The following is a 19,373-nucleotide window of genomic DNA, read 5'->3' on the forward strand; positions in this document are numbered from 1 at the left end:
CCCAAACCTAACCTATTTCTTGCTAGCCTCTCCAAATCTCGAGGACAGATTCATTTTAAGGGTGGTAGATTTGTAACACCCCCAGATTCTAAATTTTGGAATGTTATATTAAATAAATAGATTTGCTTGATTGTTTGATTGTGGTGTGGTTGCTTGTGTGAAATTGAGTGAAATTCGAAACTTTTTGAATTTTAAATGAGAGGGAATAAAATGACTTTCCCAAAACTTTCACTATGCTTTCTGGTCTCCAAGAATTCAAATTTATTTCATCACAAAACCCTAGAGAGAAGATGACATGACTTCTTCCATTTAAATAAATAAAAAGGGTTGTTGAAAAGATTTGAATTTCATTTGGAAATATTTCAAATTCAGAAACTTTAAGCAAATCAATGATTTTCATGAGAGAAGATAAAATGAATTATTCAAAACATATGAAATATAAGTTGGAAGTTTAAAAGAATCAAATTTAAAGTCCCTTTGAAATTATTTTCAATTTGGAGTTATTTGGGTTTATTCAAATTATTTTTCTCCAAAAATACAATAAATAGAAAATAGGGGAAAATGATTTTCTACATCAGAAAATTGGAGAGAAATAAATTTGAAATCATTTTGGTATTTTTAAAATGATTTTTATTGGGTTTTATTGCATCAGTAGCAATCTTTGCTTTCTTTAAGTTTTTGTGGATTTTATTCGGCTCCAGAAAAATGTTCATGCTGTAGAAAATATTTTCTGAAAATTTTGATATATAATATTCCTACATAAAAGTTTATTTTATTTTCGTTATTGGGTTTTCCTTCTGTTTCTATTTAAAAAAACAGTATGCACAGCCCATAATTATTTGTCGCCCACACGTGTAGCATAGTGGTAGCGGGCGCCTCATCTTTTTTTTCTCCTAAATGGGCCAGGCCTAGCCAGCCCTTTTCTTCCTAGATTTTTTATTCTTTATTTCTTTGGCAAAAAAAACTACAGATCGTATGCATGCGGCCGGCCGATGGCCTTTAGGCCTGTGTTTGATTTTCTTTCTGTTTCGTTTATTTTCGTTTACGTTTAGCCCCACATTGCCTAGCCTTTAATCTCTAAACCTTTTTACCATCTATAAATATAGACCCATAGAGCCTCCAAAAATCATCCGAATCGGGTTAAATCAATATTTTAGGTTCACTAGATTCATTAAAAAAATATGTTTCTCCTTTCCGGCGGGACTTCTGCAAATTGTCTCCTTTCTCCGAAGTCGTCTTTTCTCTACCTTATAAAGGTATCTTTCTTCGTTTTTTTTTCTTTTTATACTTCCGTAGTTTATTATTTTTAGACTAGTACGGTAGAATAATTAGATTACTAATTAGTCTCTGTATTTATACATTAGACCTAGAATTCTTTTAGCCATACCTAGTTTTCCTCCGTAAAACAGCTTGGCCCTGCTTTTTTAAATAGCCATAATTTTTCACCCGTTCATCCAAATTAGATGAAACCAGCGCCTATAGTTTTGTCTTGTTTTCACATATCCAGTGAACCTGTCACATCAACTTTTTGAAATTTTCAAATTTCGAAATTTGTTCAGATTCATATTCAAACTTCTTTTGATCATAACTTGAGTTTCATAACTCCGATTTAGTTGATTCTTTTTGCAAATCGAAGCTCTTGACCTAAACTTTCTGATAAGACCAAATTCACCCAATTTTGGTACTGTTAGAAATTGTTTTATGTTGCAAGAGTTATTTGTCTATTTTTGAAGTTTTCCGAGATCTTTTTTTCGATTCTTTTGCATGAGTGCTTATGTATGCAATTGCTTGCTTACGATAGATTAACCGAAGTGTGACGAGTAGAACTATCAGGAGTTATGAGTGCGAATCATCTTCATCAATAGTACAAGGCAAGTTCACACTTTGATCATATTTTTCATACGCAGTTTTTATGCATTAGTTCCAACCCTCAAACATTGCATGAGTAGGATGTGTAACATGTGGGTATTTGGGAAGTGGATGATGAGGTAGAACCTATTGCCCTTTTATTATCAAACCCTGGGAGTTACTTCTACGTTATGCTTATACTGCTATGCTATGCTTGTAGACGTGGATTGGTTGAGTTTATCTATGACAGATGTGAGAATTGTTAATTAAGGGTTAACTTAAGGTGGCTACTTAAACACACATATGGGTGGATTGGTTGCGGGCACATGGGGAATCCAGTGTTGTCCTAGGATATCTCGGAGTACCCGTGTGATCATCCTATGGTTCGCCACCCAGGCTCAAAGGGATCATAAGATTATTCATGCTAGAAACTTCTGTGTGCAGCCACAAGCCATTATGGGCTCTGGCATAGTTGAGTATGTTGCGTGACCTCTTTCAGTGGTAGCTAGCAGATGTAGGGGAAAGTAGGTGTAACTGTCTACCCAGAGTAAAGAGTAAATGCTTCTGAAAGACTATGTCCCGGTCATCCGTTTCTCAAACACCATGTAGTGTGAGAAAACCAACGGAGCAGATCGAGTCTTGTGGGGAAAAGTGCACAAACCTCTGCAGAGTGTACAAACTAGTCATGGTTAGCCGTGTCCCCGGTTATGGACATCTTGAGTATCTGGTAATTGAATTGTTGATTTGATCTCATCACTTTACTTAATTAATTTGTTGGGTTATAATTGATTATTTTGGGATTGAGTTGGAGGAACCTTCTCAATAATTTTTCAACCAACTTTGTAGTTAAATAAAATATATTCGTTTGTTGTACGGAAAAATTAGTATTATGCAAAACTAAACTTTGAGCCTCCACCAGCCAAATATGCATATAGAGATAGCCATTCTCATTTTTATCCTATGGTGTGAATTTGCCGGTACATTCAATGTACTGACCTACATGGCTGCAGCGTCTCATGTTGCAGGATTATCTTACGACGAGTAAGTGATACATTAGGGTTACGATTTCTACACTCCACTTTGTCGTTGGTGTTGATGGGAATCCACAACCTTGTTACTTCCGCTATATGGATTGAGGTAATAGTATTTATGTTACTTTATACATGTGATTTACCTCTGTTATAAATCCTCGAGTACTGTGTGTGTCAGCATACCGATCCAGGGATGACACTTAAGCACAAAGACTTGATCCATTCTAGTCAGGTCGCTACAGTATTGGAATCTCTAAAATGTCTTATATTTTGGAACGGAGGGAGTATATCCAACTTAAATAACAAGGTTCAAATCCTGAACAACCTGTGGTTGGATGGTTACGAGGACAATGGTGTCCCTAACCCATCAGGGTTCAAGTCCTAGACTCTACAGCGGTGCTCCTATTTTCCTGGATCTATTTCAGGCCTTCTGGCGGTGTGCATTCAATGGGACAAGACGTTCCCGTCGACTATGAAGACGTCTGTGGTGACTTCATCGGTCTCAAGATGATGTGCCAGCTAAGTCTCTCCGATGTGCTCATAGGGGTAAAGATGTGTGTGTATGTTCGCAGGGGGTTCGAGTCGATTAATGGAAGTAGGCAAAATGAAAGGTCAAAGTCAACATTGAAGTCAATAAGAAAATGGGCCCAAATATTGATGAGGTCTAACTAGGCAAAGGCCTGTTCCATACATGGATGAAAATGAACAATGTACCATGGACAATACGGACAACTCACCTTCGACTACTTGACTCATGGATATAGACTTACCATCGAACTTCCCATACCTGCAATTACCTTGGATGGTCTTTTTTTGGAGGGACACCTTGGGTGGTCTTGATCATTTGTTAAGGTACCCCTGCTCTTAGCCTCGTGGACATGTACTCTCACTTATTCTCGCTTGAACATACTCACGAGAATGAGTTTTGCTTTTTGGGCCTTTCAATAGCCCCATGTCAATTTGGAGTCGAGTGCAAGGAGCTGCATTATGACTCAGACCCGACCTCCGTCGAGCTATGACCGTCCCTACTACATGTGGCCTTCCCAAATACAGCTAGGCCTCGCTCTATCAAGATGAAATGAACGTTGTGTTACTCTTATCCCGTCACCAAGAATACTCTCTGGTCAAGAGTTGTTCAACTTACTCATTCTTCTGACTTGTTCAGCTCTATTATTCACACATATGGCCTTAGGGAAATTTATATGACCGAGGGAGGGCATATACTTGGTCTAATAACAACAAAATTTGCCCCTGAAAAAGTTAGATCTACCCTTACGTCTAGTTCCTAGGAATTCCTTTTCCCTTTAGTGCATGTTTTTAAGTTGACTATGGCCAATCTCAGGTGGAAGAGAAAAAAACCTAAGCAATTTAGGTTTGATGTGCCATGGCTTAATAATTATAATTTCTTTCCCTCCGTTCAAAGCATTTGGGTGCAAAATATGGGTTGTTCTGATCCTATTGATCTGTTAAACATTAAGTTGAAGAGATTTTAAAAATATTTCAAAGATTCTAATATTTTCAGGCATAATAAGAAAAGAATGAATGAGTTAAGAGAGGAGCTCTTAATCCTTAAGAGCCATGAAGAGTTAACCTTGTGAAGTTTTGAAAACTATAATAAAAAGGTGAACATATTAGTTGAGCTTAATGATTTATATTCCACTGAGGAGTTGTAGTAGGCCCAGATGTCTAATGAGTGGTGGCTTTTACACTGTGGTAATAATAATACATATTTTTGGGGAGTTTGTAATGATAGAAGGAGAAAAAAACTTATTCATTTTTTAGATGATAATGCTACTCTCGTTGAGGGGATTGCCGAGTTGCTTAAACATGCAACTACATACTATAAGAACCTATTTGACCCTGCTCCTAGTAACATGTTTGCATTGTCTCTTTGTCTTTGGGGTGAGCATGAACAAATGAATGACTTAGACAACTTTATCCTTACTAGACCATTCACGGTTCAAGAGGTCACATATGCTTTGTTCAGTATGGAGGTTAATAGCCCCCTGGGCATGAAAGCGTTCTTATTAAGTTCATTCAGCATTGTTGGGACATAGTTAAGGATGATATAATGCGTATTTTCAATACTTTTTATGAGGGGTCTTCGGATGTGCATAGGCTTAATTAAGGCATCATCACCTTGCTTCCTAAGTTGTTGGAATCTAATAGGATCCAACACTATAGGCCTACTTGTTTGTTGCATAGTGTCTACAAGTGGATCATGAAGACAATGGATATTAGAATAGAACCCTTTGTTGCCAAGCTTTTTAGCATTCAGCAAAATGCTTTTATTAAAAAGAGACACGTTGTTGATGGTATCCTTTCCTTGCATGAATTAATACATCATGCCCATATCAAGAAACATGCAAGGATAGTGTTCAAGCTGGACTTCAAAAAAACATACAATAAAGTAAATTGGGAGTTTTTACTTGGATGTCATAAGATTAGAGGGTTTGACAATAAATGGTGCTCCTGGGTTGAGAGTGTTCTTAGAAATGGGACGGTGTCGATCAAGTTGAATGACACAGGTGGACCATGTCCAAAGCGCCAAGGGTGTTTGGTGCGGGGGCACTTTTCCCTATTCCTTTTTAAAATGGTTGCCAAATGTCATACCAAAATTACCTTGAAAGCTCAAAGTAACGATCTCCTGGTTGGTATGTAGCTCTGGACTTGATTGAGCAAGAGGTGATTGTGTTGCAGTATGCAGATGACACAATTATTTTCATCCACCACGATCATGATAAGTCAATCAACATAAAATTGCTTCTTTATTTGTTTAAAATGTTGTCGGGGTTGAAAATTAATTATCAGAAAAGTGGAATATTTGCTTTGGGAGCTGATAACACATTATCGAATAGTACTCAGATTTGTTCGGGTGTAATGTGGGGAAGTTGCCCATGAAGTATTTGGGTGTTCATGTTAGCTTCTCTGCTTTAAAACCTTTGATTGGGATTTCCTAGTTTCTAAAATGTTGAGGAAGCTTGATGCTTGGATTGGAAGCACGACTTCATCTGGGGGTCACCTAACTCTTGTGAATTCTAGTTTATCTGGTATCCCATCTCTTTTTATGTCCATGTTTCTTTTGAACAAAATGACGTTTGAGAAGTTGGGTAAACCTAGGAGAAGATTCTTTTGGGAACATGTTAGTATGAAGAAATGGTACCATATGGCTCGTTGGAGCAAAATATGCAGATGTAGGCACAAAGGTGGTTTGGGGTGATCGATCTTAGGAAACAAAATACCATTCTCCTTGTAAAATGGTGGTGTAACCTAGAGAAGTATGAGGCCCTTTGACAGCAAATTATTAAAGCTAAGTACTTTAGGAATAAAACAACTGCTAATGTAAAATTGTGGTATATGATTCTCCCTATTGGAAATCTATTTTGATAGATAAAGATCATCATTTCTCTGGGAGGGAAGTAGTTGTAAAAAAGTGATGTTGCTAGATTTTTAGCAAGATCCATGGATGGATGAGTTACCTTTATGTGATACCAATCCTGCTATTTTTGATATTTATCATGATCAGGATTATATTGTGGAGTATGTTTGTACCTGAATTTTTGCCTGGATTCGTGGCATCCCTTTACTGATACCATGAGAGATCAGTGGGGGCGAATTATCAGCAAAGCCAATGAAATGCCTAGATCTAACATGTCGAATGATATCAAATGGAGGCTCACCAAGCCTGGTGAATTTTCCGCTAAATCCATGTATTCTTGGCTTGAGAAGAACCTCTCTGGAGCTAATAATAAGATGATTTGGAAATTTGCCATTCCCCTAAAAATTAATATTTTCTTCTGGCAATTATTCCAAGATGTGGTGCTGAACAGAGATAACCTAAAGAAAAAATTGGGAGGGAAATCGTTTATGTTCCTTTTGTTTCGAATTGGAATTTGTAAGACACTTATTCTTTGGATGTCGGGTAGCTAGAGCCACTTGGGGGATTGTTTGTATGGTGATTGGTACTAGCAGTTTCCCTAATAGCTCGTGGCAAAGCATCTCGAGGTTCTATGCTTTCTTATAGGGGGACACATCTATATGTCTTGTGTGGCTGCTATTTACAGGGGGATTTGGTGTACCTGTAACAAAGTTCCCTTGAGAACCATGTGATGCGCAGTCCAATTAAAATTATTTTACAGTTTTCTTGTTCTTATCGTACTGGACAGGTCTGTTGAAGAATGAAGAAAGTGTTGCTGTTAAGGCGGGTATCCAACCAAGCAGTGATGAGAGAAGCATCATAGCTAACACATCAGATGCATGGCAAGCGTCGATCCTACTCTGTTGTGGTTGGGCTGAGCTGTTGGGCTTGGCGTAAGGAATCTCCTGGATGTCTTTGTGGTGCCTAATGGTCAAAGTGGTGAAGCATGAGAAAACTTATCACACATCGGTCTTATTTTGCTGGGTAATTTTGTTGGGAAACGTTGCATGGAAAACAAAAAATTTATACGGACATGCAAGATCTATCCATGGAGATGCATAGCAACGAGAGGGGGAGAGTGTGGCTACGCACCCTCGTAGACCGTAAGCGGAAGCGTTTAACAGCGCGGTTGATGTAGTCGAACTTCTTCGCACTCCCATCGATCAAGTACCCAACGTATGTCACCTCCGCGTTCTCCACACGTTCAGCTCGGTGACGTCCTCCGCCTTCTTGATCCAGCAAAACGGCGAGTATCGGTGTCAAAACCAAAGATCTCGGGTAGGGGGTCCCGAACTGTGCGTCTAAGGATCGAGGGTAACAGGAGGCGGGGGACACGATGTTTACCTAGGTTTAGGCCCTCTTGATGGAGGTAATACCCTACGTCCTGCTTGATTGACTTTGATGAGTATAGGGGTTACAAGAGTTTATCTACCACGAGATCATAATGGCTAAACCCTAGATGTCTAGCATGTATGATTATGATTGCCTCTATGGACTAAACCCTCTGGTTTATATAGACACTGGAGGGGGCTAGGGTTGTACAGAGTTGGTTTACAGAGAAAGGAATCTTCATATCCGCACGCCAAGCTTGCCTTCCACACCAAGGAGAGTCCCATCCGAACACGGGGGAAAGCCTTCTATCTTGTATCTTCGCAGCCCATTAGTCCGGCCCATGTTGCATAGCCCGGATGCCCGAGGACCCCCTAATCTAGGACTCCCTCAGTAGCCCCTGAACCAGGCTTCAATGACGATGTATCCGGCACACAGATTGTCCTCGTCATTGCAAGGCGGATTCCTCCTCTGAATACTCCAAAGTAGTTGATCAACAAGAACTATGTCCAGATCCGTTTTAACAGTCACAATATCGCTGCCACAAGGGCATAATACTAAAAACATGATATGTCTTTGCTGACAGTTTTTGATGGCGAGACATTACGTCTGGCCTCTTTATTATTCCGAATCACTTTTCAATCTCCCGTTTCGCGTTTCGAGACGCAGCCTCCGGTGACACGTCTTGTCAAAACAGAGATCGTGTCCTCTTATCGCGGGATCTTCATCAATACGGGTTTGGGTAATCCAACCATGTCATCTGCACGACCCCTTGGGAATAGGCGAGTTTTAAGGCGCATCGAGGGGCGCTTTATATTCACCGCCTTTATAAGGAGATAAGAATCCACCTTTTCACCCCACGCCTCCTTCTTCCTCAGCTCATCCACCCTCAAGCTTCATAGCCTAAGCTTCGATCCCTTCCATCCCCAGAAAACATTCAAGCCATGTCCGAATCCGGAGCGCAGGGCAAGTGGATGGCCTCCTCCGTCACAGAGGAGGACATCAAGGAGCTCCGAGAAGCGGGGTACTTGGCCAAGGAAATCGCCCACCGGCTTTCGGTCGAAAAATAGATCGTTCCTACCCCGAAGCCCCATGAGAGGGTAGTATGTATCCCTCATTTCCTCCGTGGATTAGGTTTCCCCTCCATCCTTTCGTCTGCGGCCTTATGTTTTACTACGAGCTAGATTTCCATGATCTAGCTCCGAATTCCTTCTTCAACATTTCAGCGTTCATCGTCATATGTGAGGCATTCCTCTGCATCCCTCCCCACTTTGTCCTATGGCTCAAGGTTTTCAATGTGAAGCCAAAAGTGGTGGATGGTCAACACGCGGAGTGCGGAGGCGCCATGGTGAGCAAGCTTCCCAACGTTACTTGGCCGAAAGGCACCTTCGTGGAGACCATGAAGGGGTGGCAGCAGGGGTGGTTCTATGTCACAGAACCCCGTGACTCCACATGGGCCGCTGCTCTCAAATTCAAGTCCGGGCCTCCACTGCGGCTGACATCCTGGCTCAACAAGGGCCTGGATTGGGCGTCATCCGACGAGGTGACGATCCTGCAGAAGTGCATCAAGAGTATGGTAGACAAGAATACCAGTCTCGCCAGCGTAATCCAGGTAATGCGCTTTCGCCGGATTCTCCCTTGCCAAAACCGGGCTCGGCATATGTGGGAGTTTGACCCGGCCGGTCCACGGACCCTGCGGAGATTCTTCAGCAGGGAGCACGGAGACATGTGGAAGCTGTTGTTCAAGACCCAAAAGACGTAGCCAGAAACAACCGAGGATCTCGTCCTCGACTATACTCAAACATCATCTCCCGTAAGTTTTTATGATAACTTTATTGTTTGCAAATCCAAGGGGCTTACTAAGCTTTTGATTCTTCCCATAGGGCTGGACGAAGAGGGCGGAGCGGATTCGCTGTCCGGCTCCGCTACTCGAAGACCTAGCCATCCCTCTATTAACGAGGATGCTGGTTCCGGCGCCATATCATGCGCTGGAAAAGCGGGCCAAGAAGAAGGGCAAGGAGGCCAAAATAGGCCTCCTCCGTAAAGGTTCTTCGGAAGTAGTGTCCGAAGACACCAAGACCCACTCCTCCCCTGATGAAGATGAAGGGGAGGAGGAAGAAAGTGAATCTCCCCTTAAGGGGGAAAGAAGAAAAGGGGGCTTACGCGGATCTGGAGGGGGAGGCGTCCAAGAAAGGGAGAATCTCCCTCACGGATGACTCTGAATCGGACGCCGATGAATGGTGCCCCAGGCCGAAGCCCCTGGCTGGATCGTAAGTACCCCCAAAGGCACTTGTACTTACATATCTATTCGCCTTTCCACTCTATGATCTTTAACATACTGCATTACGCACTGCAGTCCGGCGCGCGTCCTCCCCCAACAATCCTCATCTTTGGGGAATTCGCTGGATCCGAACGTGATGGACAGCGGGTCACCTCCACCGGACTCCTCCCCCAAAGCTACGGATAATGCCGAAGTCTTGTTCCGAAGGACCCTTCCGAGTCAAGGGAAGGTGCGGGGAGCTGCCACGGTGGCGCCAGAGGGTGATATCCCTGCTACCGAAAACATGGTGTTGTCGACCCCCATGGAGACTGACGACGGGGGCCATGCACAATTCGGTCCCCAACCGAATATTATTTCAGATACCTATATGGCTCCAGAATCAGGTGGGCAACCACCTTCGAAAGAAGGGGGTGCGCAAATCCCACCGGCAACCTCTGTCAATCCGGAGGCGCCGGATACTCTAGTGGAAGCACTTCATAGTGGCATCATTGTAGAAGAACATCGTACCCTTATGGGTATGGTGGTTTAAAGGGTTTGGTCCGCCAAAAGCGGATTGAATGAGGCCTATACTAGCCTTCTGAGAGGCTTTGAGGTACGTAATTTAATACCTTTTGGCTATATGAGAAGAAGTGTATGTGTATAGATAGTAGCCCCTGAGACTCTGTTCGGTATTCACAAGGAAAGGCCGAACAAAAGATCTAATGTCTCAATCAGGAGATTAACACACATATCTATTTGAACCAAACAGGCTGCGACGCAGGTGTCAGCTACCCAGGTGTGACAGCCTGGTTTTTGCCCTCTCTTATTTGTTTGAGTTTTCATTTGAATTTTTTTTTGAAACTTGGAGTTCTTGAGTCTTTTCATTTGGACTTAAACACTTGGGCATCCTTGGCTTTCATCCAAGTGCTTCATTTCTCTCCCAAACCCTCATTTCACTTCTGATCCACCTCAAAATAATCTTTGGAATATTTTTCATAAATGAAAAATATTCATTTCCTCTCAAAAACCCTTAGGCAAATCTGTTTGCTCCAAAGCAACCCTAATTTTTATGGCTCAAAAAATTCTAAGATAATTCACAAATATTCTAGGGACCCTAGGGCACCTCCCTGAGCAAAAATATTTCATCACTTTTGGATTATTTTTGCTACAGAAAATCTTTTCTGTTCTGGACAGAAATGGTGGTTTCTACAGCAACTACCATTTTACTTGCTCCTTTTGACCTAATCTTTCTTGTGCATAGTTACCTTAGTAACTCTAAGCTAGCCTCCAAAGCACAACTCCAAACTCCCAGCCATTTGACCACAGTAACATCACAAAGTTACTGTCCAGAAACTTACCAGACTTGTAAAATCTTCTCTACTGCATCTGGAGCCAAACCAAATCGTGGTAACACTCTAAACTACCACGAACAACATGCCAGACACTGAGTTTACGCTTAGATCGACCTAATGTCATAGTTCACGCGGTGACCGCGTTCGTCCAGGCGTGCTGGCATGCAGCCGATGCGCTCTGTGATGCACCCGAGCCTCTGTTGCTCGCGTGCTCGCTTCCCTGCCTGCCCAACCTTGCCAAAACTCGCCACAATTATCGTCTCGACACCCTTAACTCCGCCCTCGCACTCACCGACGCTGGAGCTCGCCGCAACAAGCACGAGCAAGGTCCAGCCAGCCTAACAGTGCGGAGCGCACTATGCTCGTCGTCACCCCCTTGATCCTGTGCTCGTCTCCGCTTGCCCACAGTGGCCGCGTGACCTCTATCGCCTTCTCTCCCTCTCACTAACGCCGCTCGTCGCCGGGCGCCGTGGACAGGTGTCCACCGGCGGAGCCCGAAGCACCCTCACCTCTCGCCTATATATAGAGCCCCTCCCCAACCTCCTTGAGCATCCTCCAGCACTCACACACACTCCATGATCGAGTAGGAAGCCGTAGCCCGGCCGGGCAGGCCTCAGGCCGCCGATCCTGAGCTCGAGCTCGTTGGCGATCCCCTCTGGTCGCCGCAGCAGCTCCAGCCCCTCCCAGGCCTGGGCGACCTCTCCAGGGCCTCCACCTCTCTTCGGTGAGGCCGTCTCGCCCGCTTGGAGCCCCTGGAGCAGCCTCTGCTCGCCGTCTTCCTCAACTCCGATGACCTCCTCGTTCTGCCTCCGCTCGCGAGCTAGATTTCGACGCCGTCCGACCACCCCTAGCCACGCTACGGGTATGGGCAGGAGCGCCTCGACCTCCTCTTGCCATCCCTCCCTCTCGTTTTGGCCAAAGAGCCCTCATCTCCGGCAAGAGCTCCGGCGAAGCCGCGGCCGTCTCTATTTCTCTCCCCCTCTTCCCCCACCTGACTAGCAGGGCCCGTTAGTCAGCCACTCAGTATGCGCGTGAAGCGGTACGAGTGGTGGCGCCCGTGGGCTTTACGCCTTCGACGTCACCCCCCAGTCTTTTTCTTTTTATTCAAATTCATTTGAATTTACAGAACACTTCAAATAGTTATAACTTTTTAACCATAAGTCCAAATGAATTGATTCTTTTTGCATTGTGTTCTTTGAAAGAAAATCTAACAACTCACCAAAGATGAGATTTTTCTGAGCTGTTTAGAATTTCTGGTGAATTTCAGAAATGTCCTTGATATTTTCTTTTTGTGTTTAAAATTATTTTCAGAAGGTGAGGCTTGTCTTGAGGATCACCAGGAGGCTTGTGAACCTCATCTGCACTAAGGCAAGCCACAGCAACATTTTCATGATGCCATTGCAATATTTGTGATTTTCTTACTTGAATGAATTGATTAATCCATGCATTTAAATAATTATTGAGTTATTTGTATTCTGTTAAATGTTGGTTAGTTATTATGCTTGTGAGAAAATGTTTGTGAGAAAATGTTCTGTTAAATACTTGTTAAAGCATATTACTTGTTTTACAGAATGATTGAACCCAACTTAGTGATAAAGAAATTAAGAGTTATTGTTAGTAAAATCTTTTTTCAAACATATAAGAAATTTATCGGAGTTACTTTCTTGCGTAAGAAAATATATGAAAACTTGTGACAAAAATATTTTTGACTAGTAAGAGTCAGTTTGAGCAAGTAAAGTAATCTGAGTTGTTGACGTTTATGCTTGGTGTGAATGTGGATGACATCTATCATGTTGATCAGTATATGATGCATGTGTTGTTTTGCATTTCATGGCATGCTATGACACTGGTCATTGTTAACAATTGAACCTGAATATAACTCAACTAGAATACACCGTTGACTGGGTCATGGTGCCGCTGAATCGAGTTTCTCTCCAGTGCAACCACATTTGCCGTTATGGGAAGGCCTTGATTCGGTCCATTGACACGGCCTCTAGTCGGTGCCTCCATCTAGGGAAGGTTATGTCGTGTTTGCCCTGGCCCGGCAGGCAGGCATAACCTTGTGTGCTTGTTGATGAGATTATGGTACCGAGTCCCCAAGTGGGAGTGTCCCCGAGTGGGAGTTGGCCACGACGGTGGTCGGGGTGTCTTTGGTAGACACGCGGCCACCCAGGACTAGCCCGTTGGGGATTTGGGTCGGAGTGGCCGGGAGAGTGTTGTGGCAATGGAGGGGTTTTGTCGGAATGCCGTTGGTCCACCCGAATGGGAGTGCGAGGCCATGGGTTCCCTGGTGTGGGTATAGTGTGCTACCTCTGCAGAGTGTATAATCTATCGATAGCCGCGTCCACGGTCATGGACACCTCGTAGTAGGTCCCACCATGAGTCAACGATTAATAAAAATTGCACACTAAACCATAAACTTTGCATTGTTGATGATGGAAGAAAGGCCATCGAGGAAATTGGGATCAGATATTGGTCGTGGTGGTGATCGCCGTAAGGATCACAAGTCATTTTGTAAAAGACCATGATGGTGGTGTGTTTTACCACGTTGGTGGTGTGTTTCACCACGTTGGTGGTGTGCTTGTGATCTGAGAATGATCACGGTTGGTAAGTTGTCATGAGGGACGTTCGATGTATGATCACAGCATGTTGTCATATAGTGTTGAATTATTAATAATTGGTTAAATATCATGATATTGTTTGTCATTATAATTTTGCTTATTGTGAGCTTGCAAGTACATTCAATGTACTGACCTAGCGTGTCATGCCAGATTTCAGGAAAGTCTCATTGGAAAGGAGCACTGTTCGAGTCTAGATCGTGTCCACATCGGTGTCCCTGTGATATGGAGCTTCTGCTACGATGTTATTTTGCTGCCACGTAGTTGTTCGGATCGAGGCCCCTTTATGTTCACTAAATAATGTACATATTGTTTAGCCGCCCCGAGTGTGCCGCTATCTCTTGAGCACTGCGTTGGATTTCCCCAAAGAGGAGAGGATGATGCAGCAAAGTAGCGTAAGTATTTCCCTCAGTTTTTGAGAACCAAGGTATCAATCTAGTAGGAGGCTACACGCGAGTCCCTCGTACCTACACAAAAACAATAGCTCAAAGCAACCAACGCACTTAGGGGTTGTCAATCCCTTCATGGTCACTTACGAAAGTGAGATCTGATAGAGATGATAAATAATTTTTTTGGTATTTTTGGTATAGATATGCAAAGTGAAAAGTAAAAGGCAAAGTAAAAAAGCAAAGCAATAATAAAGTGATGGAGATTGATATGATGAGAAAGAGACCCGGGGGCCATAGGTTTCACTAGTGGCTTCTCTCAAGAGCATAAGTATTCTACGGTGGGTGAACAAATTACTATTGAGCAATTGACAGAATTGAGCATAGTTATGAGAATATCTAGGTATGATCATGTATATAGGCATCACGTCTGAGACAAGTAGACCGACTCCTGCCTGCATCTACTACTATTACTCCACTCATCGACCGCTATCCAGCATGCATCTAGAGTATTAAGTTAAAAACAGAGTAATGCCTTAAGCAAGATGACATGATGTAGAGGGATAGTTTCATGCAATATGATAAAAAAAACCAATCTTGTTATCCTCGATGGCAAAAATACAATACGTGCCTTGCTGCCCCTTCTGTCACTGGGAAAGGACACAACAAGATCGAACCCAAAGCTAAGCACTTCTCCCATGCCAAGAAAAACCAATCTAGTAGGCCAAACCAAACTGATAATTCGAAGAGACTTGCAAATATAACCAATCATACATAAAAGAATTCAGAGAAGATTCAAATATTGTTCATAGATAGACTGGATCATAAACCCACAATTCATCGGTCTCAACAAACACACCGCAAAAAGAAGATTACATCGAATAGATCTCCACGAGAGAGGGGGAGAACATTGTATTGAGATCCAAAAAGACAGAAGAAGCCATCTAGCTACTAACTATGGACCCGTAGGTCTGAAATAAACTACTCACACTTCATCGGAGGGGCTTGGATGATGATGTAGAAGCCCTCCATGATCGATGCCCCCTCCGGTGGAGCTCCGGAACAGGCCCCAAGATGGGATCTCATGGATACAGAAAGTTGCGGCGGTGGAATTAGGTTTTTGTCTCCATATCTGATCGTTTGGGGGTACGTACGTAGGTATATATAGGAGGAAGGAGTATGTAGGTGGAGCTTCAAGGGGCCCACGAGGCAGGGGGGCACGCCCTCCACCCTCGTGACCGCCTCGTGGCTTTCTTGACGGAGGGTCCAAGTCTCCTGGGTCTTATCTGATGAGAAAATCGCGTTCCCGAAGGTTTCATTCCGTTTGGACCCCGTTTGATATTTTGTTTCTCCAAAACACTGAAATAGGCAAAAAAACCAGCAATTCTGGGCTGGGCCTCCGGTTAATAGGTTAGTCCCAAAAATAATATAAAAGTGGAAAATAAAGCCCAATATAATCCAAAACAGTAGGTAATATAGCATGGAGCAATCAAAAATTATAGATACGTTGGAGACGTATCATGTGCCACTTGGCCTCGACCGCTGTTGTAATATGAGCTCTGTTCCGCTAGCATCAATAAAGCGGTTGTTTTCTGTACCAATATGTTATGTGTTGCCAGAAGACATGGTCTCGAGGCTGGCAATGTAGGGTAAACCGGTCGCTTTGAGCCAGGGTGCCACACCAGCCTCCGAAGCGTCTGAGCTGAGGCGGAAGTTAGCGGAAAAGCAAGGTATGTGATACCGAAAATGCTGTTGAAATAATATAAGCAATAATTTGCCATCTGAATGAGTCTTATAATTTTGCTCATAGCCGACGCATCTGAGGTCGATACCCTCAAGAGTGTGCTGGCCGAGGCCAAGAAAGAGGAGGAGGAGGAACAAGCCGTTCGCCTAAGACATGAGTCAAGGGTGGAGGAAGTCCAGCAAGAGCTCAAGGATGCTATAAGCAAATGTGAGTCCTTAGAGCACAAAAATTCGGATCAAAAATTTGAACTTGCTATGGCCCTCCGAAGTGCTCAGGAGGCCCAGACTGAAGCCCAAAACGTCTGCCGGGAGATCCAGGAGGCGAAGCAAATTGCATCGAAGGTGCGTGGATTTTAACATGCAGCTGGTAAGGCTTTTAACATGCAGAGCAAATATGTGAGGAAAAATACCTCTTACTGACCCAGATTTGGAGTTCTCCAGCAGCATTTGTGGACCTGCCCTGGAGTGTTGCCAATGCTGCGGAGTTCTTCCGAGCCAAAGAGGGGAGCTCGACGGAAAAGCTATTCTGGTCGCAATACCTTGCACTTGAGCGTCCCGTGCCCCTTGGCGATCAGCTGAAGCAGTTGACCAAACTGCATAGTGTGGCCGGATTGGCCATGAGGGATTTTATAATCCGCTTGTGGCCTGCCGAACCCATACCCAGCAGCTACTTTGGGCTCATGAAGCGGCTGGTGATGTCTACTACACAACCTTCTTCTTGTAGACGTTATTGGGCCTCCAAGTGCAGAGGTTTGTAGGACAGTAGAAAATTTCCCTCAAGTGGATGACCTAAGGTTTATCAATCCGTAGGAGGCGTAGGATGAAGATGGTCTCTCTCAAGCAACCCTGCAACCAAATTACAAAGAGTCTCTTGTGTCCCCAACACACCCAATACAATGGTAAATTGTATAGGTGCACTAGTTCGGCAAAGAGATGGTGATACAAGAGGTATATGGATAGTAGATAAAGGTTTTTGTAATCTGAAAATATAAAAACAGCAAGGTAACTAATGATAAAAGTGAGCGTAAACGGTATTGCAATGTGTTGAAACAAGGCCTAGGGTTCATACTTTCACTAGTGCAAGTCCTCTCAACAATAATAACATAATTGGATCACATAACTATCCCTCAACATGCAACAAAGAGTCACTCCAAAGTCACTAATAGCGGAGAACGAATGAAGAGATTATGGTAGGGTACGAAACCACCTCAAAGTTATTCTTTCCAATCAATCCGTTGGGCTATTCCTATAAGTGTCACAAACAGCCCTAGAGTTCATACTAGAATAACACCTTAAGACACAAATCAACCAAAACCCTAATGTCACCTAGATACTCCAATGTCACCTCAAGTATCTGTGCGTATGATTATACGATATGCATCACACAATCTCAGATTCATCTATTCAACCAACACATAGAACCTCAAAGAGTGCCCAAAGTTTCTACCAGAGAATCATGACGAAAACGTGTCCAACCCCTATGCATAGGTTCATGGGCGGAACCCGCAAGTTGATCACCAAAACATACATCAAGTGAATCACGTGATATCCCATTGTCACCACAGATACGCACGGCAAGACATACATCAAGTGTTCTCAAATATTTAAAGACTCAATCTGATAAGATAACTTCAAAGGGGAAACTCAATCCATTACAAGAGAGTAGAGGGGGAGAAACGTCATAAGATCTAACTATAATAGAAAAGCTCGCGATACATCAAGATCGTGCCAAATCAAGAACACGAGAGAGAGAGAGAGATCAAACACATAGCTACCGGTACATACCCTCAGCCCCGAGGGAGAACTACTCCCTCCTCGTCATGGAGAGCACCGGGATGATGAAGATGGCCACCGGAGAGGGATTGCCCCTCCGAGAGGGTGCCGGAACGGGTCTAGATTGGCTTTCAGTGGCTACGGAGGCTTCTGGCGGCGGAACTCCCGATCTATTGTGCTCTCAGATGTTTTAGGGTATATGGAGATATATAGGCGGAAGAAATACGTCAGGGGGACACGAGGGGCACATGAGGGTGGAGGGCACGCCCAAGGGGGTGGGCATGCCCTCTGCCTCGTGCCTTCCTTGTAGATCCCCTTACGTGCACTCCAAGTCTTCTGGGCTTCTTCTGATCCGAAAGTAAGTTCCGTGAAGTTTTAGGTCAATTGGACTCCGTTTGGTTTTCCTTTTCTGCGATATTCTAAAACAAGGTAAAAACAGAAACTGGCACTGGGCTCTGGGTTAATAGGTTAGTCCCAAAAATGATATAAAAGTGTATAATAAAGCCCATAAACATCCAAAACAGTAGATAATATAGCATGGAGCCATCAAAAATTATAGATACATTGGAGACGTATCAGCTGGTCGGTGCCTGCCCCCGGCTTGATGCCGTGAAGCGGTCAGTCTGCATCGAAGGTGCACGGATGGCCTTCGCCCGTGTTTAAGTGCAGTGGGCGAAGATGGACACTGTCAAGCTCGCAACCAAGGGACCGCCCACAGGCAAAGAGCACCATATGCCAGAGCAGTATTTCGATGATGTCCTAGAAGGATCACACATTGTAGAGGGCCAGTGTTCGAAGGACATCATTTTTAAATGAATGTATCCTACTTGTCCAATCTTGTACTATGAAACAATGCTTATGTATGATGTGCTGCTTGCTTTATTTTAAAATATTTTCCTCCTGTGCGGCCGTTTACGATATCTAAGAGTTGGCCAGTCGTCAGCTTCAGCCCCCACGTAGGTAGTACGGGGGTGTTCGGGATAGAACCTAAACACACTTGACCCAGTGTCTTGGTCCGTGAAGGAGGTGTTAGTGCAGCGAACCAGGCAATCGGACTATATGGCTTTATCCCTCTCACTTAGTCATAGGAGTTTTATAATGGCAGTATAGGTGCAGCCCTAGTATTGTTCGGTTATCCAAACTTGGGTGTTGTGGATGCCTGGCCGATTGAAGGCCGGCCTGTCGCGTAATGCGGAAAAAATCGCAAGATATTTATACTTAGTCACCAAATAGTTGACCAGCTCTCGTCACATCATGATAGTCAGTTTTTGGCTTTCTCTACTGAGGTGTCTGTTCGGATGAACCGGTAACACAATTGCAGTAGTTCTCCCTTTACTACCTTAGCCAAACAAGTGGAACGTAAGGTAGTAACCACAGGAGCCGGGCAACTCAACTATTGACCAAAGACATGATTCGGAGCCGATGTATATAATGCTATATTCGGGACGCCGAATTGCACTATGAAAGTGTTCGGACTTTGTTGAGTTTAAAAAATAACATACGTGGATCAATAGAGCCCCTGGCGATTTAAGTCATACCGAGGTGTACATGACAATCGGACAAAAATAGGAAGACACAGATTAAGAAATAAGCCAATACCGCATAGGTTGGGCTA

The sequence above is a fragment of the Triticum dicoccoides genome, chromosome 5A, assembly GCF_002162155.2.
Source record: "Triticum dicoccoides isolate Atlit2015 ecotype Zavitan chromosome 5A, WEW_v2.0, whole genome shotgun sequence".
Taxonomy (NCBI): Eukaryota; Viridiplantae; Streptophyta; class Magnoliopsida; order Poales; family Poaceae; genus Triticum; species Triticum dicoccoides.